The sequence below is a fragment of the Delphinapterus leucas genome, chromosome 2 (assembly GCF_059928025.1).
Source record: "Delphinapterus leucas isolate spDelLeu-1000000601 "Yukka" chromosome 2, BTC_Dleu_Yukka2, whole genome shotgun sequence".
NCBI classification, from domain to species: Eukaryota; Metazoa; Chordata; class Mammalia; order Artiodactyla; family Monodontidae; genus Delphinapterus; species Delphinapterus leucas.
The window spans coordinates 106,183,348-106,209,851 of record NC_143130.1 but is presented as its reverse complement, the minus strand read 5'-3'; the positions used below and the strand labels follow the sequence as shown (position 1 = coordinate 106,209,851).

At 41.0% G+C, this 26,504-nt stretch overlaps 1 protein-coding gene across 7 annotated transcripts in view; it reads left to right on the top strand.

The window, feature by feature from the left end:
* Positions 1 to 26,504, top strand: part of LOC115803651 (sal-like protein 2) — a 900,219-nt gene that overhangs the window by 640,344 nt on the left and 233,371 nt on the right. For all 7 annotated transcript variants that reach the window (XR_016391489.1, XR_016391490.1, XM_089905397.1 and 4 more), the window contains one exon: positions 745 to 25,196. The gene's annotated coding sequence lies outside the window, so the exon portion shown is untranslated. The remainder of the gene's footprint in view (positions 1 to 744; positions 25,197 to 26,504) is intronic.

Below are 26,504 nucleotides of genomic sequence, written 5' to 3'. Positions count from 1 at the left end.
GGAACATGGGTTTGAGCCGTGGTCCAGGAAGATCCCACGTGCCGTGGAGCAACTAAGCCTGTGCACCACAACTAGTGACCCGGCACTCTAGACCCTACGAGCCACAACTACTGAGCCCACGCACCGTGACTACCGAAGCCCTTGCACTCTAGGGCCTGTGTACCGCAACTACTGAGCCTGAGTGCTGCAACTACTGAAGTCTGTGCACCTAGAGTCCGTGCTCCACAGCAAGAGAAGCCACCACAATGAGAAGCCTGTGCACCGCAACGAAGAGTAGCCCTGGCTTACCACAACTAGAGAAAGCCCGCGCGCAGTAACGAAGACACAATGCAGCCAAAAATAAATAAAAATTTTAAAAGAAGTTTCTCTTTATTCTAAGAGCAAATGGGGATCCAGGTGATTGACATGCTCAAATCTGCACTCTGACAAGATCATTCTCACTGTGGTACAGAGGACTACATTGAAGAATGATGGGGTGTGTCACATGCTGGGGAACAAGGGACTAAAATGGATTTTTAATTAGGATGGTGGAGGTGAATTAGCGTGTGGGGTTTGTGACATCTTCTGGAGACCTTTAGGAAGCAAAGTCAACAGAACTGGGAGATAGACTGGATATAGTATTTCAGAAATGAATAACTCTGAAGCAAAACACCCCATATGAGTCTTAATATACCCTAAGCTGAGGATAGCAGAAATTGCTATTTGCCTAAAGAATGTCCATTCTCTCCTATTTCTTACTAATAGAACGACAGTTTTGATGTGAGTGGCAACATGCTGAGACTGAAAAAATACTGACATCCCAGACTCCTTTGCAGACGGGAGAAAGGTGGGTACATGGAATAACACTCTGGTCAGTGAAATGTAAGTAGCAGCTGTTGGGTGGATTTTCTGGAAATGATTGACTTGGCCAGCATGTACTCATTTGCCCCTTGACCTCTTTCTTTCTGCCTGGAATGTGTGTAAAGTGGATGGATCTCTAGCAGTTTCTGCCAAGTATATAAACAAAAGTGACACTTTAAGGACAAGAGACAGAGAGCTAGAAGGAAGACCCTTGATTTTTTATAACATGATTAAGGTAGTATACCAGCCCTGGACTCCATATGATACATATGACAGCACTTCTTTACATGAGAGAAAAGTAAACTCCACCTTGTTAAAACCATTATTATTTGAAGTTTTCGTAAGTTGAAGCTGACCCAGTCTCTAACTGATATAGAAGATGTTCATTAAAAATACAATGCATCGGGCTTCCCTGGTGGCGCAGTGGTTGAGAGTCCGCCTGCCGATGCAGGGGACACGGGTTTGTGCCCCGTTCTGGGAAGATCCCACATGCCGCGGAGCGGCTGGGCCCGTGAGCCATGGCCTCTGAGCCTGCGCGTCCGGAGCCTGTGCTCCGCAACGGGAGAGGCCACAACAGTGAGAGGCCCGAATACCGCAAAAAAAAAAAAAAAAAAATACAGTGCATCAGTGCATCAGAGTCTGATTGAGTAAGTGCCTAATAACCCAGATCTTCAAGGTGCTGTAGGTGATTCTGATATAGGTGATGTTGGTGGTTGAAGCTCTGGAATGTGGGAACCACAGTCCCTACCAAACTTTCGCCTGCCCTCTCCCACATTTTCCACCAAGCATCACATAAGTACAAATGCGCTTTCTCCACAAACCCATTTTCAGTAGCATCAAAAATGTATCAAAAAAACTATTCTTACCAGAAGCAAGAATAAAATGGATGGAAAACTGTCATATATGTGATAATAGAAGTATCCACTTTCAAAACACAACATTTTACGAGCTGGTAGCTGAGAACATACATCTCTCACTTGTATGAGGAAAGATTATGACTCTCTGATAAATTCCCCTCTTTTTAATGGAGAAATTGAAGCTTGGAAATCACACAACTAATAAATGGGAGAATCAGATTCAGGTCTTTGTCTCTACTACTCCAAAGATTCAGATCTTTGTGTTTATAATTATACAACGTTTTCACTGCTCAGCTTTAAAATGAAAAGTTTGGTTGAAAGAGTCCTAAGATCCTTTTTAACTCTAATGTCTGATGAATCTACTGTTGGAATTAGAGAAATGCAAAAATCCTCTCATGCATCTCAAAGCCCCACCTAAGTCTTGAGGGGGCTGTACATATAACAGATGAGACCTTCTAATACTGACAAGTCCTTCCTCATCCTCCACAAGTGACCTGGTAAAATTAGAGCTTGAAGGGTCTTTAGGCTCATCAGTCCAAATCCTTTGTTTAAAGTGAGGAAACTGAAGGCTGCTACACTGATGATGTGCTTAAGGGCACAGAACAAGGATGGGCAGAGCTGAAGCTGGTATTTCAGTTTCCCATTCTAAATCTCATGGCCTTTACCCTAGTCTAACATGCTGCCAAAAACATCAGGAATTTGACAGGCCTCCCTTTCCTGTTGCCAGCTGTTTGTAGACTCTCCTTTGTGGGAAGACATAACCACCAACTCTACACACTGTTGCGGCTTCTAAGAGGCAGCTCTGGCAGGGTTTGTGCTGGGGCTGCAGTTGCCTGGTGAGCACTGTGTATCCATAGCACAGAGGTAAGTAGCAGTGTCTGCAGCCTGGGAAGCCGTGATGGACAGGGAACTGCCTTTGATGGAGTTGTCAAACGTGACTCGCAGTCTTCCACTACGCTTCTCTCTCTCATTTGAACGTATTAAAATCAGGTGGGCAAAGCCTCTCCTTGAATCCTGTCTGTACCAATGTAAGGTGTTTATAGCAGTTTTATAACTGCAGTTCATGGTGGCATTTTCACCCTCCTGGATGCTCAGGGCCTGAAGATTCTCTTCTCCTTGCTGGCTATTCACCCCTAGGCAGAAACACAAGGCCAGAGGCCAGGAGTCAGTCACTGCATTTTCACTCTCTAGTGTTTGCATTTCCTTCCATGATTTGGGGGTACATTTCCCAATTAACAAGAAGATTTTGCCCCTCTGTCTTGTGGGCTCGGAACTTTGGTCACCCTCTTCCCATCGCCAAGAGCCCCAACTCACTGGCCAGTTGAAGCCACAGAATCACCAAAGATACGGTCAGGAGTTTCTGCATTCTTCCTCCTTATTGGGATCACAGGAGATTCAGCTCCGGAGCCTGAAATGAAGCCAGGTTCGTCAGTCTAGTTCTATTTTCTGGGTATATTTATCTAGTCCCTCTGGATCGCAGAAAGAGTCTCAGGCTTCTTACCCAGCCAATCAGAGGAAGCTCAATCCTGCGCTTTCAATACAAACATGTTGATTTCAAACCAAGCAAGTCTGAGGAGAGAGGGTACTGCCATCTTGTGGTAGCAACATCATCCTGCTAATAGAGCCGGCTGTGGAAGGTGAAGTGTTAGAGCTGATACAGAAGAAATTACAAAGCTAGTCTATTCTCTGCCTTTATTACACTCCAGTTCTAGCCTAGAGTAAGAACAGATACAGCTTAATTCATGTAAAAACTCAATTAAGAAAGAATACTGATGCCTGGTATTTACAGAATACCTCCGAGGAGCACCGTTAGGTTTCTTACAATCACTTCTGGTATTTTACATATGAGCTTTCTTTCCTTTTTTTTTTTTTTTTTTTTCTAATTTGCCTAATGCTGGAATGAGATTGTATATAAGTCAGGGTTCTTATTGGTGAGTAACAGAAACTGACTCTGGCTGAATTAAATAAAAAAGGAATAAGTTAATTAATATTGGGTTTGCCTCAGCATCTCCAATAGGGTCAAATAACTGGAGTCAAAAGCTATTGAGGGCTTCCCTGGTGGCGCAGTGGTTGAGAGTCCGTCTGCCGATGCAGGGGACACGGGTTCTTGCCCCGATCCGGGAGGATCCCACATGCTGCGGAGCGGCTAGGCCCGTGAGCCATGGCCGCTGGGCCTGTGCGTCCGGAGCCTGTGCTCTGCGACGGGAGAGGCCAAACAGTGAGAGGCCCGCATACCGCAAAAAAAAAAGCTATTGAGTCAGTCTACCAAACATTTAAGGAAGAGTTAACACTGATCCTTCTTAAACTATTCCAAAACATTGCAGAGGAAGGAACATCTCAGTGCTGTCTGCTTCATCACTTTGGTCTTATGATCCAGCAGATCCAAGAATGATGCTTGGAGTTTCCATGGCAAATAGGATGGAGACATGGGAAACACCAACAGGAAGATGGCAGCATACTCCACTAGTATTGGGGGCTGGGGGGAATATATTCCCTTTTCTTTAAATATCGGCTCTCCTTTTAAGAAACAGCTTCTGACTTGCTAATTGACCATGGCAAAGTCTGAATATCTAACTTAGGAAAAAACTAACTTAGTGACCGTGCAGCCTGAACTTCCATCATGAACCAAGTGTTGTCCAACTACGTACCTGCACTGTTGGTCATGCCCAGCAGCAATCTATCATCAAGTGGAAATGATATATAAGAGACTGGGCTCAGGCATCCCCAGAAGATCCAGGTAAGCTGAATGAGTAAGCACCTCGGATTCCTTTGACACAGACTCTTCTTGTTTTGTATACTCTCCCTTAACCGTGCCTATAACCTTCTAGGGAGTTCCTTATAATCAGTTAACTAAGGAACAAGAAAATCAAGCCTATTTTTCATATGGATTTGCACATTATTTTGGTACCACACAAAACTAGCACTATAGCCCACTGAAGGATGAAGATGAAGGACCATCCCTCCACATCATCAGGAGATACCTTTTGGTTATTCATGTTCTCTAGACTGAGGGATGGCCAGAGGTACTGATCTACAGTGATTCTTGGGCAGTTGCTAATGATTTTTCTGGTAAGAGACTTGGAAGGAACAAGATCGGAAGATTAGTGCCAAGGAAATCTAGGAAAGAGGTATCTGGATGGACCTCTCAGAATGGGCACAGACTGTCAAGATAATTATGCACTATGTGGATACTGGCCAATGGAAATGGAAGCTCTTAATAATGGACAAAACAATGCACTCTATGGATGTGTCAGCATCTTTCCCCAGCCACCCCGATGCTTGGTCAATGATCCCATGAGCAAAGTGGCCTTGCTAGCAGGAATGGAAGATATACATGAAGTCAAAAACATTGATTTCCCCTTACCAAGCTTGAGCTAGCTAATGCTGTTGCTCAGTGACTAATCTGCCAAACACAGAGACTAATGCTGAGCCCCTGATATGGTGTCATTCCCCAGAGAGACTGCCCAGACACCTGATGACGAGTGGATTGCATTAGACATCTTCCATGATGGAGATGACTGAGATTTGTTCTCACAGGAGTAGACACATGTACTTGCATATGGATTTGTCTTCCTTGCTCATTGTACTCTGCCAGCATCATCCTTATAAACTCACAGAATGCCTAATTTCATCAAGGGATTGCCCACAGTATTTCTTCTGAGGAAGAAACTATTCTCACTGCAAAAGATTACAGCAGTGGACACATGCCCATGGGATTATTTATCTTACCTCATACCCCATCACCCAGAAGGGGCTGGCCTGTTGAAATGTAGAATGGCTTATTGATTCCGCTATAGCACCAGTTGGAAAACAACTCTGTAAAAAGATGGGATTCTGTTTTAAATGATGCAATATATGCTTTATAGCAGAAAGTATTATATGATGTTTTCTCCCCCATACCCAGAATGCATGAGTCCAGGAATCAAGGAAGTGGCTCTGTGAGTGGACGCTCTCACGATTATTACCAGTAACCTACTAGCAGTATTTTTGCTCCCAATGTTTGTAACTTTGAGCTGTATTGGTTTGGAGGTCTTACTCTCTGAAAGGAGGAAGGCTTTCACCAGGGGACACAGCAATAATTTCACTGAATTGGAAGATAAGACAGCCATGTGGCCATTTGGGCTACATATGTCTCACAGCAATGAATAGAAAATGAGGTTACTCTACTGACTGGAGTGATTGATACCAATTACCAAGGAGGAATTAGGTAGCTGCTACACAACAGATATAAAGAGGACTATGTCTGGAACCCAGGAGATTTCCTAGGGGAGCCTCTGGGAACTTCCAAGCCTGATACTAAACGTTAATGTTAAATTACAGCAAGCAATAAAAAGACCAGATTTTTGAGTACTCACACCCTTTGAGAATGAAAATTTGGATCACACCACTAGGGAAGTAACCTAATCCACTGAGGTTATGGCTGAGGGCAGGGAAAATATAAACTGTGTAATAAAAGAAGGAAGCCGTCCATGTCAATTGCAGTATCGTGACCAAATTGGGAATCAAAGAATGTAGTAGTTTTCTATATTTTCTTTCTGCTCTTTACATGTGTCTTCCTTTGTATACATTGCCATTCTCTTCTTCTTTCTCCTCACCATAATTATTTTATATGCAGATTGTCAGAGATTAAGTTTACAATTTAGTCTGTGTATAACAGCATGTTCAGTGAAATTTCCTCTGAATTTTAGAAGTAATTAATACAGCCAGTGATCCGTAGTGACTGCTGGGATTATGGGTCTCCTCATTTGGGGGAAATGATGAGAACGTCTTCACTTCTTCAAAGGACAGCTTTAGTTTGTTAGATAGAAACATAGAGTCATTTCACCGTTGTTTGGAAGTTCAAATGTGTATGGGGGGCGTGTGTAGGAAAGATCAGTAACCAGAAAGATGGGGCATGCCACTTATCAATTTATTGCCTTTCAATTATAAATCCACCCTTCATGGATTCAGAGGGTGACTCTGGACATGGACCTTGTAAACATTTCTCCTTTGCCAGCTGGCATGATGTTAAGCTTTGTCAGTAGAGGGAACGGGAAGGACACTGCAGGAAGAAGCAGCATCTCTTCCAGGTCCTGGCATATTTTCCACACTTCTTTTTTGATTTTGTTTTTCTTTTGCGTTGCGCGGGCCACTTACTGATGTTTCCCCTCCTGCTGCGGAGCACAGGCTCTGGACGCACAGGCCCAGCGGCCATGGCTCACGGGCTCAGCCGCTCCATGGCATGTGGGATCTTCCTGGACCGGGGCACGAACCCGTGTCCCCTGCATCGGAGGCAGACTCTCAACCACTGCGCCACCAGGGAAGCCCTTCCACACTTCTTGTTCCTGCAGTGCTTGGCCATCCTGTGGGACACCAGTGATGCTCACCTCCAGCAGCATTTAATGACAGCCCCCCAGGTGGTTTCTTGACAGGTTTCACAAGCACCCAAGCAAATTCAGCAGCACTCCCTTGCCAGCTTCCTATAAATTGTGTTGGAACCCTGGGAGGTGTTCTTCTGCCTGTCAACCTTGTTCTCTGGCACCTCAGCAAACTTCCCCATCTAGCAGGCTGCAGCCACACACTCCCCAATGAAGCCTGAGGCATTGGCTTGGTAGGAGAAGGGGGTACAAATTACAATGTGTTAGTTTCCTCGGAACTCTGGCTTAGTCCTAGAGATAACAGCGTCTCCCTACCTATGCTATTCTTATGTTCTTTAGAGTTCTTTTTACTCATTAGTAAATAACTCCCTGTTATTAGTTAATAATTCTTTATATTAAACTTTCCTTGTTCAAATTGCTGTGATGTTTCTCCTGATTGCACTTGATTTGGGTAGTATGGGTCCATGAAGTGCATGAGAGGAAAGGCATTAGCTGTAGAAAGATCAGCAACCACATGTCCGGAAACAGTATCCTCCTTTTCAGGAACTGGGCTTCAGTACGTGGTGATGAGCACAGGTGGGGGTGGATGCTACGGCAGAGGAGATGGAGAGGAGGGACTGCACCACTTAAGCCTGGGGAGCCCCTCTGGGCCAAGAAAAGGATTTTTATGCCATTACATAGTTTTATTTCTAAAGTATTTTTCCAGGTACTAATCTATAGAATAAATACACTTACTATTTTAAAAATTAATTTAGGCGTTGTAGGTAATGCGAATTTCCTTGAACAGATTTTTGAGATTAATCTATAGCTAACTGACAACTGATGGCAACTGTATCTCAGAGATAAACTCAGTGTCAGTCTCTAGAGAGAGAATGCCCCACTGTGGCCAAATAGGGAACTGAGAAATATTTTCAGTAACTCTTAAGGGGTTTGTGCTCTGCTTCCTTTGTAAAACCAGTTACTGTGTCCCTCAGAGCACAGTAATACACCGCTGAGTCTTCCTCTTGAGCTGATAGTTTTTTCAGATGGAAGGATGCCTCACTCTTGCTGAGGTCAGCCGTGAAACCTCTGATACTCTCTCTTGAGGTGTGTCTCAGGAGTAACTGGAGCTGTTGTTTGGGGTAGTGTACATACCAGAAGAGCACAGGACTCCCAGAATATGAGTAGTTGCACTTCACCTGCACTGGGGACCCTTCAAAGATGGAGATGTGGTCCTCAGGCTGAGTCACTGTCTGGGCTCTTGTTCCTCCTGTAACACCAGTTCTGGATCAGGGATTGTCTTGCAGACAGAGGAGAATAGTTCGTTAAAGTGATTCTAAATCAGAAGACCAGAGAAAGATAGAATAAAAAGAGACTTTACTCACTGAGTGTGAATATCATCACAAGCACTGAGATGAGGGTGGGCTTCATGTCTGAGCTGTGAGGAAACAGGAAGCTCCTTTCTGCAGGTTTTTCCTGGAAACAGTTCAGCCACATGGACACCCTGACAGAGCAGTGAGTGAGTTTACACTGGCATGCAAAGTAGAATCTCTTCCTCAAAGGGCTGGCTGCTTTCTGGCTTTCTATCGAGTTCAAGTTGTGTAGCATCTTCCTCTAGAGGCCCTATCTGATACTGCAGATAATCTCGGGCTTCAGGAGGCCTTCTGTTCTGAAACAGAATGGTGAGGGATTTCCTCCACAGTTAGTAAGACAAAGTGTAATGCTGTACTAAGTGAAGAAGCATGTTACCAGAAAGGTCCAGATAGAGATATCGACGGAACATAATAGAAAGTCCAAACATACAAATTATTTATGGAAATTTAGTTATCAAAAAATAGGGAAAAGATGGTATATTCAGTAAAATATGTCTTCATGAATGGAGAGTCATCTAGAGATCAGCAACTAAATTTGGATGCATACCTTAACATCAGCTATGAAATAAATTCCTAATAGAGATAATTAATATTTTAAATAAAATGAAAGCATATTTTAATCAATTTCGGATGGTCATGAATTTTCTAAACATGAGAGTCAGAAAGAATAAGGGAAAATATTGATAGATCAGCCTTCACAGAAATTTAAGCTTCTGTACAAGTATGTTAATGAAATGTGTAAACATTACCATATCAAGGTATTTTCCATTCATCATCATTGATTGTGACCTTCCTCACACCAGGAACGGCCCTTTAGAATTTTAGTTGTACAGGTTTTTTTGACCTAAGAATAAGGCAATTCTAGAAAGATGGTAGATTTAAAATGTCCCTGATCCCCTGTGCTTAGCCAAGGAGCTTCTGTGGAAGCCAGCCATGCTGTGCCAAAAGAGCTTAAGTGAGGTATCCCATTGAGGCTCATATAGAAATCTGGGGTCAGTAGCAGGGAACTCGAGGATGAAGAGCAGAAAACAATAGGTTGTAGAGAAAGCTTGGCATGTACAGATCAATGGACATGTAAGGAGGAAACTAGTTGTTTGGGGAAAGCCTTTCCTCTAGCCCCCAAATAGCTGAGAAGAAAGTAACAGGTAGGCTGAGTCCCAGCTGTCCTTAACGAAGAGGAGTACAAGGAGATTGGAGAGCACAGAGATTTCCTTCTAGTTTTTCAGCAAGGTACTGGCATTGCTGCTGGGACCAGTGCCCTACTGTCTGCTACATTGCTGATCACAGGTATAGAAATATCTAGGCTTTCCACCCTCACAACATTGCCTCCACTTAAAGTGCCCCAGTAATCAGACATGTCAGGAAGGAGTAAAGAAAGGGAAAGGATACCTCAGAGAAAAATAAGGGCTTCATCTGGGGAAAATATAGTCTGAAAAAATTATCAGAGTCAGTGACACAATTTCCCTAGCCAAAAATCAGGACACATAGTTTGACAGTGATCAAGAATTCATTTACAAGGAAGCTCTCACATAGAAAGAATATCTCACTCAATGCATTGTTTATTTATTGAATCTCTTAGAAGAAAACATAGGAAAAATACTCTTTGACATAAATCACAGCAAGATCTTTTATGACCCACCTCCTAGAGTAATGAAAATAAACAAATTGGACCTAATTAAACTTAAAAGCTTTTGCACAAAATCTACAGATTCGGTGCAATGCGTATCAAAATCCCAATGACATGTTTTACAATCCTAAAATTCATATGGAATCGCAAAGGACCCCAAATAGCCAAAGTAATCTTGAGCAAGTAGAACAAAGTGGGAGGCATTTCACTTCCTGATTTCAAAATATAATACAGGGCTTCCCTGGTGGCGCAGTGGTTGAGAGTCCACCAGCCGATGCAGGGGACACGGGTTCGTGCCCCTTTCCGGGAAGATCCCACATGCTGTGGAGCGGCTGGGCCCGTGAGCCATGGCCGCTGGGCCTGTGCGTCCGGAGCCTGTGCTCCGCAACAAGAGATGCCGCAACAGGAGATGCCACAACAGTGAGAGGCCCGCGTACCGCAAATAAAAAAATAATACAAAGCTTTTGTAATCAAAACAGTATGGTACTGGACTAAAAACAGACTTACAGGCCAATGGAACAGAAGACTCCAAATTATTATTTGTGATTTGATTCATATTATATGCTTAAAAAAACTGCCCTCCAAAATATTGTAAAAAGTTTACACACACAGAAGTTAAGCCTCCCTGAATTCAAAATTGCATAATTTCTAGTGGCAGAAAAATGAGTCATTCAAAATGTTGAGCCTGGAAAGCTGCCTCAAAATAAACTAACAAACAAAAATTAAGAAAAATACAAAGCCTTAAACCTCAACCTCTCTACACATACACACACACACACACACACACACACACACACATGCAAATTTAAAGATTTAAAGACAAAATTAATCTGAGAAAAACTAAAGAAAATATGAGATAAAATTTTATCATTTTAGAGTGCTACAGATTTTTAAGCATAACATATAACTCAGAATCCATAAAAGAAATTTTTCCAAAATTTACTACATACTATTTTTAAAATTCTGCCTGCCAAACAATCAAGACCATAAACAAAGTCAAAAAGGTTATATTAAACTTTTTTAAAAGACACGTATATGTGACAGTCTTATGACAACTTTCTTAACATAGAGAATGTCCTTTAAAATCTATATTTAAATGACTATAACACATTAGGAGATGGGAAGATATATGAATAGACAATTTATAGAAAAATATATAAATGACTTTGAAATGAAACGAAGCTCCATCTCATTCATGAATTTTAAATTATTAAATTTTTTTTAAAAAGCCTAACTGATAAGCAACAGTCCAGAACCTTAGTAATACACAAGGTTTGGGGAAAATAGATATTCTGCCTAATCATGACTATTGGTGGTAAAACTTACCTAGAAGAAAATTTAGTTGAATCATATAGACTGAGTATGCTACTTTCTTGAATAATAATTTTTTCCTTGAAGTGAATAGTTAATTATTACATTTTAAATTTTTAATTATTTTGGCTTACTTACTTATATGTGCTGTTGCTCAATTCATCAATGGCTAACTTCCAATTTTCTGCTGGGTTTGGGAAATGATCACTGCTTGTTATAGAGGCACTGGTAGAGAACATGGGTAGTCTGCTGCTTATTTATTTTCAGTCTTCCTATTTTCAGCCTTCACTCGCTGAATGCCCTCAAAACACACAAACACACACAGCACCATCCACCCTAATTATTCAAGTGTAATTAATGCTTCTGGTTTCTAAACCCTTCCACAGGGGTACAGCACACATCCAAGTGCTTCTTGTTTCTTCTTACATTGGCCCCAAGTCTCATTGTTTATGTGACTTTACCTTGAAATTACTTTGGCCCTGGATGAGGAACTACTGATGTCAGACTCTTTTTTCAAAATCACTAATGAAGAGCTGGGCATGGGGAATATTCACTTCTTGTTCTTATTCTCTAGAAATTTGTATGAGTTTTGTATCAACCAGAGACTGAGGGACAAACCACCATAGACTGTGCCACAGAGTGGATCAAATGGAGAGACACTCAGCCTCCAGGCCCCTTGTTGCCACTCAAAGAGTTTGTGCTCAGCTGCCCCTGCGGTTCCCATCACTGTGTCACTCAGAGCACAGTAGTACACAGCCGAATCTGAATCTTGGACTGAGGCTTTCTCCAAGTGGAAGGATTTTGATTCTTTGTGGTATGTGGCTTCAGACCCCTTATTGGTTCCCTTCTCATTGTCCTTCATGGCTTTCAGAAGGACCTGTGGACCTTCTCCAGGATATTGAACATACCAGAAAGTAATGGGGTACCCAGTGGCTGAATAAGTGCAATTTATGGTCAAGGCAGCCCCTTCTGGAAGAGTCATTTGGCCATCCATCTGGGTCACTGAGTCTTCACGGGTTTGTCCTGGGGAAAAATAAAAGAGTTCTGTATCATCTTGGGCATAAAGCTCTGGGATAAAATTATGATGAAAGGTTTTGTTGACATAACAGAAGAAAGAATCCAAATTTTTAGAGGCATTTTGCTTACCAAGCACTAAGAGTATCACAGTCACTAAGCCTGGAGAAGAGTTCATCTCTAGAGTGTCTCCTGAATAATGTCCTTGACTCTTCACATGAAGAAATATTGAAGTCACAGTGAAGTGATAAACCTAAGCCTAGTTTCAGACAGGAAATGTGTTTGTGTTAGGAAACTGCACCCCCTGGTGGACAGACACTGAAATGGGATGCACGTTTCCTGGTCTCCTCAAGTCAGAAAACTGTTATCCTTGACTTCATTCATGAGGTACATGCCAGTCTTCAGGTGGTGCTTGGAAATCTGATCAAGAGCTGTCATAACTTCTCAGGTCTGTTTTGCTCTTAGGACCCTGCCTGACATGGAAGTTCTTTAACAGAGCATCCCAGGTATTTCTGCAGCTGAGAAGATATCAGTTTTCTTAAGCACTTTATATAGTACTTTATATTCTCAGGTATCCATGGGTGGCCAGCCTATAATCCACTGAGTGTCCGAAAAGAATCTGAGGTTGATTACAGAGGAAGCCAAATCAGTACTGAGTGAATCTCTGTGTTTCAGCATTGTACCCCAATTTATAGAGCAACAGTGACTGACATGTATTACATGCTCACTGAATATTTGTTATACCAAACAAAAATAATGGATCAAGGGTCACTGATTGAGGAATCACTACTACTTGAAATATAATATTTTATCGGTCCCCAAATAATATCTTTTTAATAAAATCTTTTCAGAGGAAAAAGCCACACTATCTTATCAATAGTCAAAGAATCCTGAATTTCAGAATCATTAAAATGGGAAAACAAAATCATAATTGAAATGATCAAATCCTTATAGAATGGTCTGAGATCAATGTCTTATTCTCCTACTATTTTCTTGACTCCAAGATAAAAGGGTTGTCCTATGTGAATCAGACAAGTACTAATCTTATACTCTTAGTGAATAACCTCAAGGATGTTTTCTCTTACCATCCATCGGCCATATTTTATTGCCAAACTTTAATCGAATAATTTTCCTCCACTGGGTTAGGAACTCTAAAGATGTGGATTTGTTTCAAAAGCCTCGAGCATGAGTTAGGACTGTCTTTTTTCCCAGCTTTTCAAATTATTAAAGACATAGCTGATATTCATACAACAGCTGATAATAGAATCAATGTGTAAGTGATTTAAAATTACAGATTCTGGGATCCCACAACTAACTTCATGAATCATACATTTCAGGATTGAGACCCACAACTGTGTAATTTTTTTTCCCTTGGCCCTGCTGCACAGCTTGTAGGCTCTTAGGTCCCCACCCAGGGATTGAATCCGGGCCCTCAGCAGTGAAAGTGCGGAGTCCTAACCACTGGACTGCCAGGGAATTCCCACAAGTGTGTAATTTTTTAAAGCTCCCAGATGGTTTTGTTGCAGCCAGTCTGATGCCAGTTTATAAGGTTTCATTTGTGATCAGTGTCCTAGACCGAGATGGTCATCAAAGATCAGGGAGTAGGGCTTCCCTGGTGGCGCAGTGGTTGAGAGTCCGCCTTCCGATGCAGGGGACACGGGTTCGTGACCCGGTCCGGGAAGATCTCAGATGCCGCGGAGCGGCTGGGCCCGTGAGCCATGGCCGCTGAGCCTGTGCGTCCAGAGCCTGTGCTCCGCAACGGGAGAGGCCACAACAGTGAGAGGCCCGCGTAACGCAAAAAAAAAAAAAAAAAAAAAAAAGGAAGGTAAGATTTTTTTGAGTTAAAAATTTTTAAGACTTTTAAAATTGATTTTTATTGGAGTATAGTAGATTTACAATGTTGTGTTAGTTTCTGCTGTACAGCAGAGTGAATCAGTTATACATGTACATATATCCACTCTTTTTTAGATTCTATTCCCATGTAACTCATTACACTCTTTTTTAGATTGTATTCCCATGTAGGTATTCAGTAGAGTTCCCTGTGCTATACAGTAGGTTCTTATTAGTTATCTATTTTATATATAGTAGTGTTATATGTCAATCCCAATCTTCCAATTTATCCCTCCTCCCCATTTCCCCCTTGGTAACCATAAGTTTCTTTTCTACATCTGATTCTACTTCTGTTTTGTAAATAGGTTCATTTGTACCATTTTTTTTAGATTGAACATATAAGCAACATCATATGGTATTTGTCTTTCTCTGTCTGACTTACTTCACTCAGTATGGTAATCTCTAGGTCCATCCATGTTGCTGCAAATGGCATTATTTCATTCATTTTTATGGCTGAGTAACGTTCCATTGTATATATGTACCACATCTTCTTTATCCATTCCTCCATTGGTGAACATTTAGGTTGCTTCCGTGTCCTGGCTATTGTAAATAGAGCTGCAGTGAACACTGGGGTGCATATGTCTTCTTGATTTATGGTGTTCTCTGGGTATATGCCCAGAAGTGAGATTGCTGGATCATATGATAGTTTTAGTTTTTTAAGGAACCTCCATACTGTTCTCCATAGTAGCTGTATCAATTTACATTCCCACCAGCAGTGTAGGAGGGTTCCCTTTTCTCCACACCCTCAACAGCATTTATTGTTTGTAGATTTTTGGATGAAGGCCATTCTGGTCAGTGTGAGGTGATACCTCATTGTAGTTTTTGTTTTGTTTTGTTTTGTTTTTTGCGGTACATGGGCCCCTCACTGTTGTGGCCTTCCCCGTTGTGGAGCACAGGCTCCGGACGCACAGGCTCAGCGGCCATGGCTCACAGGCCCAGCCGCTCCACGGCATGTGGGATCTTCCCGGACCGGGGCACGAACCTGTGTCCCCTGCATCGGCAGGCGGACTCTCAACCACTGCCCCACCAGGGAAGCCCCCCTCATTGTAGTTTTGATCTGCATTTCACTAATAATTAATGATGTTGAGCATCTTTTCATGTGCCTCTTGGCCATGTGTATGTCTTCTTTGGAGAAATGTCTATTGAGATCTTCCACCCATTTCTTTGACTGGGTGGTTTGGTTTTTTGACATTGAGCTGCATGAGCTGTTTGTATGTATTGGAGATTAAGCCCTTGTTTGTGCATTCATTGGCAAATATTTTCTCCCATTCTGTGGCTTGTCTTTTCATTTTGTTTATGGTTTCCTTTGCTGTGCAAATGCTTTTAAGTTTCATTAGGTCCCACTTGTACATTTTTGGTTTTATTTTCATTACTCTAGGAGGTGGACCAAAAAAGATCTTGCTGTGATTTATGTCAGAGAGTGTTCTGCCTATGTTTTCCTCTACGAGTTTTATATTATTTGGTCTTAGATTTAGATCTTTATTTTCATGTATGGTGTTAGAGACTGTTCTAATTTCATCCTTTTACACGTAGCTGTCCGATTTTTCCAGCACTACTTAATGAAGGGACTGTAAGACATTCCTTTTAAGATTTCTACTCTACACAACTGCTTTCGAAATGCAAATAGAAGAGGCAGTTATGATACAAGATCACTTAGCAACCACCCATTACCATTCAAATTTTAAGACACTGAGAAAATGGGGTTAGAGGTAGAAGGAGGAAATTTGAGGGAAGGAGTATTTGGAATTGTGTAACACTGATTGAAAAAGAGGGCCTGGAGGTGTCCAAAATGTGCCACATGATGGCAAAAATACTTTTGAAGGAGTGGTGCAGTGAAGGGCAAGAGCAGAGAAACAAGATAATTCATACTCTGCTTCTCACAGTGTCCTTTTAAGAACCACTAATTATTGATCTTTTTGTGGATAAGACTGATGGGAGGCAGGTAAAGCTTACATTATGGTAATTGAGCTATTCCATGCTAGAGGTGTTAATAAGATGGAATGAGGATTAGCACAAAGTTTGTGACATATCAGGCACCTTAGAAAGTAAACAAGTGTACCATTAACTCAGCTAACAAAACTAAAATAAATGAGTTCATTAAATGGTGTAAAACTGCATAATATTCAAAAAGAGGAAAATCACAAAAAGATTTCACAACCTTCCTTATTCAAAACAATACCTGTAATATAATATATATTCAATAAATATTTCATGAACTAATTGAAAATCCAAAAATTCACGCATATTTTTACTAATTTTTGAATCAGATGTCTCTGAATTTCCTTAGTCAATTCTTCTAGCTCATTCTAATCACTAAATGGCAAGGATTTTATGTGGCTATTTTTTGTCTTCAATAAAAAATTTGAACCCAAATTTTCAGGGGTAAGGTTGTTTTTGATGAATGATAGCTCTAGACATGGTCTACGAACCCAGAGAAATATGTTCTTAGAAGGAGTGTTTTCCCTCTAACCCTACACCTGTGCTGCCACAGCCCTAGCCACTTCCTGTCTGTGAAGGCAATTCCCTGCCCTGGTCCCTATAGCAGGCAGATGTATCAAGCAGAGCCCTGGGTTGTGGTATACCTGCCTCCAACACGCCTCTCACTGTGGGCTCACTCAGTGCACAGAAATACACTGCAGAGTCCTCCAGCTGTGAAGCTGAGATGGCAAGTTTGATGGATTTGTTTGCCTTCTGGAAATTCAGTGAGTAGCGACCTTCTGTTGCATTTTGCTGGTTATAAGAGTCCTGACGAATAAGGAGAATCATCGCCCCACTGCTGGGCTGCTTGTACCAGTATAGACTATAAGTGAAATCATTTGTGTCATATATGCAATCCAGGGTCACAACCTCCTTCTCCTGCACTAATATTACTGGTTGGTCTTGAGTTACCTTCTGGGCAATACTGGATCCTAAAGGAAAAAAAAGCAGAATCAGAAGTTTAAGAATAAGTACTGTGGAACAAAGAAATTCTATTTTACACTCTACTGCCCCTTCTTCCCAGGGTGCCCATAACCACCTGTTTCCCCAGTCCTTAGGTCCTAGAGGGGTAGAGTCCCACTGGGGCCATCCTTACCTAGCCACAGTGAAGCCATGACCACCTTCAGAAGGCTGGAGAGAAGCATGTTTGAGGTCTTCCTCTAGATGGAAAGTGTCTTCTTCAATTTCAAGGCTCTGCAAGGTGAGGTGAGCCTGACAGGGTGAGGGAAGAATTGCTGAGCTATGTGTTGCTGCTGCCCCACAACAGGAAACAGCGGTTTCCTGGAGGAGCAAGTTGATGTGGGTCATGTCAGCTTCTCTATGGACTAGGTGAGACTCTCACTCAACCCAGACTTCCTTTTGCATTAACCAGCACTTCAACTGATAGCAATTACATCTGAAAATGAACACGAGGTAAATTTGTTATTGAAAGGGAGATTGATGATTCGACCAACTGCTGTGTTTAGTTGTTGCGTCTGTGATGGAACTTATTTTAAAATACTACATATAATGGATTATGGAAGCAACCTAAGATGTAATGATCATGTATCCTTACACCTATGTATGCTTTTCTTTCACCTAAGGTAGAAATAAATCACTTTATGATAAGAAGGCAAATCTCTTTAGACTAATTACTGCAGCTTCTTCCACCTATATATTGATATAGCCATCAATATAATTATTCACCACAACATCTGTCCAGTTACCTATCTTGGGACCTAATAGCAGGAGAAAAGATAATCTCCCTTTGCAGAAGACTAGAATGAAGCTTGCAGACATGGAGTCCTGTCACAGAGGTCCCCTTCTCTTCTCTATTAGTTTTGACAGCCCAGCTCTGTTCAGAAAGGCCAAAATAGATGCCAGAGTTTGGTCATAAGGTTATCAAACCTTTGAATTTATATTTTTCCCATTAACTCAATTGGGACCCTAAAAGAGCCACAAGAAGCCCCTATATTCTGTGCACCCAGCTCTAAAGGGAATATATTGCAGGTGACATCATACACCTCCATAAGACAGCTGATCATAAGTTCACCACTGATTGTAATAAACCTTTCCTTGTGTATGAATGTAAAAGGAAAGCCATGCCTAAGGATATTACTAATAATTACATGGTAAACAACAAAGACCCATTGCCTATCATGGCCTACCCCTTAAAGTTCAACAAAACTTACACTCCTTGTCTCAAAGTAATTACAGCCTTGGCTAAATTTGTTGAAGCATCTTCAGATCTTGCTCCGGAATCTCCATTTAAATCAGATGGTACTACATACAGTACAAATTGTTCTCCAATCTAAGACACTCAAACTTTGTCTACCAGTTAGTTGACTAATCATAAAATATTAATTTCTCCGCATATTATTCAACTTTGTTACACTTCTCAATTAAAGGATCTCATGATTGTACTTCTGTTATTCAAAATGCCTTCATGTCCGCAACAGATCGTTTGGACACTCTCATACAAAATTCTGAATTGACATGTTTTTAAAATAATCTTACTTTAAATATTGAAAAGAAAAAATACCAAGCTAGTTACGCAATAGCTACTCTAAACTCCCTTTAAAACCAGTCATTAGCAGGAGCAAAATTAACTCAAGTAGCTGAACTTGTGGATCTCTCTTGGATGTACTAAATTACAAAATGTATACATACAGTGTTAGTTATAGATTTTTTTTTTTTTTTTGCTTTACGCGGGCCTCTCACTGTTGTGGCCTCTCCCGTTGCGGGGCACAGGCTCCGGACGCGCAGGCTCAGCGGCCATGGCTCACGGGCCCAGCCGCTCCGCGGCATGTGGGATCTTCCCGGACCGGGGCACGAACCCGTGTCCCCTGCATTGGCAGGCGGACTCTCCACCACTGCGCCACCAGGGAAGCCCTAGCTAATAGATTTTTAACACTGTTCACGGCTTCCAAATACTAGGAAGACAATGAGGTTTTTTAATCATCTTAACCTTTTCTTAACCTTCTTGTGTATCTCACGTATGCCTATTAAAAATGGATGCCAAATACATGAATTATTTGATGTCTTCATGTTACTGAAAGAAATTTTTTTCATAAAAACCAACTCTCACAGTGTAAAAGACTCTGTAGAAGCTAGGAAAAAATGCTTGAACAGATTGTTATGCTAGGCATCCCTTTCTGACTTAATCCTTATGCAAGCACCTCTTCTAGAACGTAAAGAGAAATCCATGGAGAAGTTCAATAATTCCATCTTCGATGCACAAAATTTGGCCCGAATTTTGTAAAGAATCATTACGAATGATTGATTTGTTGGATTCATGAGGACAAGATATATCAAAGCCAGGACAGCTGTCTGGTGGAGCCTAATGATCTCCGATGAACTCTTGCTAAAGTCCTCCAGAGGAAAGATATCACAGTAGGGACATATTGGCTGCAACATTAAACAAACACTGGTGGGGAAACTTCTAGGATGGCAAAGAATGGGGTCAGTTCATGCCTTTCTTGGAGCAAACAAACTCCCATAAAAATCTGTAAAGGTGGGATATGAACTGGAATACTGTCCCAAGGAAACATTTGGGGTATTTTGAAAAGGAGTTAAACAATTGCTTTTTCCCCATGGGTTATGAGTATGTACTAGTAGTAGTATTTTTATTTCTACGTGGGTTGAAGCAGTCTTTTGTCAGAGAATCCACAGCACTCACCATAGTTGAAAATCAACTTGATACTGTGTTTACTACCTGTGCCATATCAATGTATATCTATGTAGGGGAGCTATAGAAAGTTTTGGCCCTCACTCAGAAATTTTAGTATTCTTATCATCCCTCTATCTTCTGAAGAAGTGGAAAGAACAAATGGAATATTAGAACTGAAATGAATTACTGTATCAGACACCCTTGAACTACTATGGCCTAATGCATTATTAATTAGCCTTGGCCCCCCTGGCCCTGCTTTCTTCCCCTCACAAAGTCATATGTTGTCTCACTATGAACTGGTCACTGATAGGCCCAGGTAACTCACAAGGTCCCAAACGGCACGTATTCCAATCTTTCACAAACTGAACTAAACTAGATAAACCCAATGTAATCAGTCCTTTCATCACAGGCAGAGGTTGATTTTTTAGCCTTTCATTTAATCAGCTTTTACATGACATTAATCTGGGTGACTGGATGCTCTGCAAGATACCCAGAGAAAGACTACCATTGAGCTTGCAGAAATGACCTTATTAGGTACTATTTGTTACCAATTCAGCAGATAAAGTACAAGAAATACATCCTGTGTTACATGTGCACCAACTAGCATAACATCATGCTTCCTTAATTGACAAGAATTGAAAAGTTACCCACATTAGAAATACTAAACTAAGGTTCTCCGGGGAATGGTCAGAAGTAGACATTCTATAGAAGATGAGGCTGACCCACGATACTTAAAACAAACATATAATTGCCTAAAGTATACATCTCCATCCAAGACCATTAGAAGAGAATTCTCCTAGATGTTTGGAGATTGTCACACCCTCCTTTGCATTCTTCTGTTTTTCATCTTTTAGAGACATCTTCCCACTTTAATGGTAGAATGTTATATATTTCTGATTTTCCTGACGTTGTCCTCTTACCAATAATATAACTTGCTAAGGTATGGCTTTATTTGAAAAAATACCCATCCTAATGCAAATGTTCAGCCCTACAAAGATATTACTATTGCAACAAAGTTAAAGAATTATTGGATATTTCATTCAATGCCATCCAAGAAAAGCCAAATAACAGCTATACCCCAATCCGTACTGCTAGAGTAAATCTTCATCAATAAAATTAGCCCTAAAGTGTGATAAAAATATCTATTGATAAAAATTTAGGATGGAGTTTGTGCAACTAAGCTTGTATACAGAACATGACTCAACATGATTATAGGATATGGTCTAACCTTCAGCACTACCTCTCCATTATCAATTGCCGTAGTGTTTTTCATAGAATTATAAATCAAATATCCACAGGAATTCAAACACTTGAAATGATGAGCTCTTCCCATAAAAACAAAAGTTCAAAACATCAGGGGTAGAAAACACTGAGTGTGTTGGCAGAGATGGAGATCACACCTGTGTCCAGTGTCATGTGTTTCCTCTCCCTGAGATTCAGACATCTCAAAAGGTTATAGGGCTTCCCTGGTGGCGCAGTGGTTGCGAATCCACCTGTCAATGCCGGGGACGCAGATTCGAGCCCTGGTCCGGGAGGATCCCACATGCTGCGGAGCAACTGGGCCCAAGTGCCACAGCTACTGAGACTGTGCTCTCGAGCCCGTGAGTCACAACTACTGAAGCCCGCAAGCAGCAACGAAGACCCAGTGCAGCCAAAAATGAATAAATAAATAATTTTTTAAAAGGTTATATATTGTATGGTTCTATTCATATGACATTCTTTTTATTTATTTATATATATGGAGAAATTAAAACCTTTACAGACAAGCAAAAGCTGAGAGAGTTCAGCACCACCAAACCAGCTTTACAACAACTGCTAAAGGAACTTCTCTAGGCAAGAAACACAAGAGAAGGAAAAGACCTACAATAACGAACCCAAAACAATTAAGAAAATGGGAATAGGAACATACACATCGATAATTACCTTAAATGTAAATGGACTAAATGCTCCCACCGAAAGACACAGATTGGCTGAATGGATTCAAAAACAAGACCCATATATTTGCTGTCTACAATAGACCCACTTCAGACCTAGAGACACATACAGACTGAAAGTAAGGGGATGGAAAAAGATCTTTCATGCAAATGGAAACCAAAAGCAAGCTGGAGTAGCAATTCTCATATCAGACAAAATAGACTTTAAAATAAAGACTATTAGAAGAGACAAAGAAGGACACTACATAATGATCAAGGGATCAATCCAAGAAGAAGATATAACAATTGTAAATATTATGCACCCTGTCAATCAGATGGTAATTTCAACATCCCAGGTCAGAACCAGCAAGAATGTATCTAGTTAAAGGTGTAAGTGATTTTCTCAAGCAATAATAGGCAGCCAGCAATAAATGCTGTGTTTGCTACCTCAAGTTTATTCAACTTAACCCTGTGGGGATGTTTAATAAAATGTACAAAATAGAATCTGCTATTATAGACATTTCTCCAAAGAAGATATACAGATTGCCAACAAACACATGAAAAGATGCTCAACATCATTTATCATTAGAGAAATGCAAATCAAAACTACAATGAGGTGTCCCCTCACACCAGTCAGAATGGCCATCATCAAGAAATCTACAAACAATAAATGCCAGAGAGGGTGTGGAGAAAAGGGAACCCTCTTGCACTGTTGGTGGGAATGTAAATTGATACAGCCACTGTGGAGAACAGTATGGACGTTCCTTAAAAAACTACAAATAGAACTACCATATGACCCAGCAGTCCCCCTACTGGGCATATACCTGAGAAAACCATAATTCAAAAAGAGTCATGCAATGTTAATTCAAATACACCCAAATATTTGAGTTCTAAACTTAGAATCATATTTAAAGTAATATAGAAAACTAGAAAAGACAAGTTCAACAAACATATTTAGCAGCTCAGTGTATGTGAATGGAAGCTGGTGTTCTGTAAGCTTACATTTAAACATGGTAACAAGAATAAATGTTCATTTTCAAAAAAAAAAAAAGAGTCATGTACCACAATGTTCATTTACAATAGCCAGAACATGGAAGAAACCTGAGTGTCCATTGACAAATGAATGGATAAAGAAGATGTGGCACATATATTCAATGGAATATTACTCAGCCATAGAAAGAAACGAAATTGAGTTATTTGTAGTGAGGTGGATGGACCTAGAGTCTGTCATACAGAGTGAAGCAAGTCAAAAAGAGAATAACAAATACTGTATGCTAACACATATATATGGAATCTAAAATAAATGGTTCTGATGAACCTAGGGGCAGGACAGGAATAAAGGCACAGACGTAGAGAATGGACTTGAGGATACGGGGAAGGGAAAGGGCTGGGACAAAGTGAGAGAATAACACTGACATATATACACTACCAAATGTAAAATAGCTAGTGGGAAGCAGCTGCATAGCACTGGGAGATCAGCTCGGTGCTTTGCCACCACCTAGAGGGGTGGGAAAAGGAGGGTGGGAGGGAGACTCTAGAGGGAGGGGATATGGGGATATATGTATACATATAGCTGATTCACGTTGTTACACAGCAGAAACTAACACAACATTGTAGAGCAATTATACTACAATAAAGATGTTAAAAAAAAAGTGAGTAGCTTCATCACTGGCATTAGAGCTAACAAGAAAAATCATATGATCATTTCCATTGACGCAGAAAAGGCTTGTGACAAAACACAGTATACGTTCATGTTAAAAATACTTAAAAAAGTAACTAATAGCTAATTCCTTAACATAAAAAAATGCATATGCCACAACCTCAGAGCAGCACCTACTTCTGGGGAAATGCTAGAAGCTTTCTTATTAAAGTTAGGAGAAAGACAAAGATGTCCACTACCTTTATCACTATTTAGCATTGTGTTGGAGCTACTACATAAAGCAGTCGGCCAAGAGAAAAAACAATTAGAAGCATAATAATTGGAAAGAAACAGGTAAAATATCATCTGCATATTTGCAGGTGAACTAATAATATATCAGAAAACCTAAAAGAAGAAAAGCCACTATCAGAAGACAGGTAAACTGCAATTTAAAAGCAGCTTTTATATCATTCATATGCAAAAATAAAAAACAGTTAAAAGAAATGTGGAAGAAATGAGCACATTGTCTGTTGCATGAAATTAAAAAGAAAGAGAAAGGAAAGAACTTTTTTTCTTTTTTTTTTGCGGTACGCAGGCCTCTCACTGTTGTGGCCTCTCCCATTGCAGAGCACAGGCTCCGGACACGCAGGCTCAGCGGCCATGGCTCACGGGCCTAGCCGCTCCGCTGCATGTGGGATTTTCCCCGACCGGGGCATGAACCCGTGTCCCCTGCATCGGCAGGCGGACTCTTCAACCACTGCGCCACCAGGGAAGCCCAAGAACATTCTTAAGTACAAGTTAAGACTAAGCAGATAGGTCAATTAAATGGAATAGCAAATCAATAATTAAGCCTAATTGTATATGGAAATTTAGTATATGTTAAAGACAGTATCTCAGATCAGTGGGGAAGAATGAGTTCTCAGTAAGTATATTGTGACAAGTGTGTTAGTGAGAGTGGCCCATTGTATTTTACTTAAAAATTTTTTTTTCTTTATTTTTATGGTATTATTTTTGGCTGTGCTGCAGGGCATGTGGGATCTATTTCCCTGATCAGGAATTGAACCCATGCCCCCTACAGTGGAAGTGCAGAGTCCTGACCACTGGACTGCCAGGGAATTCCCTGTCCCATTTTAGACCAGTAGTCTTTGAACTGGTTTTCCTATACTCTTGAAATTATATGAAGGTTTGCCAAGGTTTATGCAGGCATAGATAATTCTAATGGAATCTAGTCATGTGTGTGTGTGTGGGCGTGTGTGTGTGTATGGGTTTGTGTATTTTTCCCAATACTGCTTTAGAACATGCTTGAGATCCAGATGTCATGCTGCCTCTTTCCCATTTCACTTTCCCCTCTTAACTTTCCCTTAAAAAAATCTCCACCATCCTGAATCTTACTATGGTACATTGCTGCAGAGTCTAAAATCTCCAAGGTACCAAAGAAGTAAGCAATTCATTGGCTCCTGGCTTCTGAGGGAAAGTCCTGAACAGCTAGGCAAGAAATATTGCAAGACAGGGAGGTGTTTTAACTAGGCAGCAACATCGAGACAAGATTCCTTGATCTTATCTATCTATCTACCTATCTATCTGTCTGTCATCTTAGAATTCAGAAATGAATTGGTGGTCACTGAAACCCATCGTGTAACATCATTGTTTGAATTGAAAAACAAAGTCAAACTTTTTATGAGAAAAAAATAAATCTTATGTGGCAGGTTTGTTTGACAATGTGGGGCATGGGAGAAACAGAAGAATTAAGGAGTCGTCCCAGGATTTCTGGTAAGGTGAATTATATTGCCATTTTTTTTTGAGATGGAACAGAGTGAGGGAAGAACCTATGGGGGGAAATTAGGCCTTCTGTTAAGCATATGTTAGATGCCAATTAGATATCCAGTGTAGATGTTTCATAGATTACAGTATATATGAGCCTGGCTTTCAATAGAGAAGGTTGGGATGAAAATGTAAATTTGTGTGTCATCAGTGTATAAATAGTCATTAAAGCCATATCCCTAGATGAGATTGTAGGGGAGCTAAAGCTTTACCTGTTCCCTCTTAGGTTCTCCATCTGGACCTGAGAAGTAAGTTGACATAAAACAGGTTAACAGGAGAAAAGCATAGAGATTTTATTTAATAATTTTTACATGTACATGGGGGTCCTCATAGAAAAATGAAGACCCAAAGTGGCTAGGCTTAAGTGCTTTTATACTAGTGGCCTGTTTTGGGGTGGCATGTCCTGAACCCCTCCAAGATCATTTGAAGAGAATAAATGTTTGAGGACTGAGCTCTGAGAAAACACAACATGTAGACACCAGCAAGAGGAGGAAGATGTAGGAAAAGGAGACTGAGCAGGAGCGGTTTGCAAGGAAGAAGGCAAACCAGGAGAATGTGGAGTTCCAGAGTTCCAGAATCCAGGCAAAGATGGTGTTTCAGGGAGAGAGTAGCCATAATGCCACATTCTTCGGAGACACTCAATAAGATAAAGAATGGTAATGCATCATTGGATTTGTTGATATAAAACTCACTGGTGGGCTTCCCTGGTGGCGCAGTGGTAGAGAATCCGCCTGCCAATGCAGGGGACACGGGTTCGAGCCCTGGTCTGGGAGGATCCCACATGCCGTGGAGCAACTGGGCCCGTGAGCCACAACTACTGAGCCTGCGCATCTGGAGCCTGTGCTCTGCAACAAGAGAGGCCACGATAGTGAGAGGCCCACACACTGCGATGAAGAGTGGCCCCCACTTGCTGCAACTAGAGAAAGGCCTCGCACAGAAACGAAGACCCAACACAGCCATAAATAAATAAATAAATAAAATTTAAAACTCACTGGTGACCTCAGCAAGAGTGATATCAGCGGAATGGTAGGGATGAAAACCTGACTGTAGTGGGTTCAAGTAAGAAAGGTGTTAGGGAGTAGAGCTGATACATTTAGAATACTTTTGAAAATGATTTTTTATTGTGGTAGAAGTCACATAATAGAAAACATACTATTTTAACCGTCTTTAACTGTACAGTTCAGTGGCACTAAGTACATTCACATCGTTGTGCAGCTCCCACCATCATCCATCTCCTGAATTTTTCAGCTTCCTAAA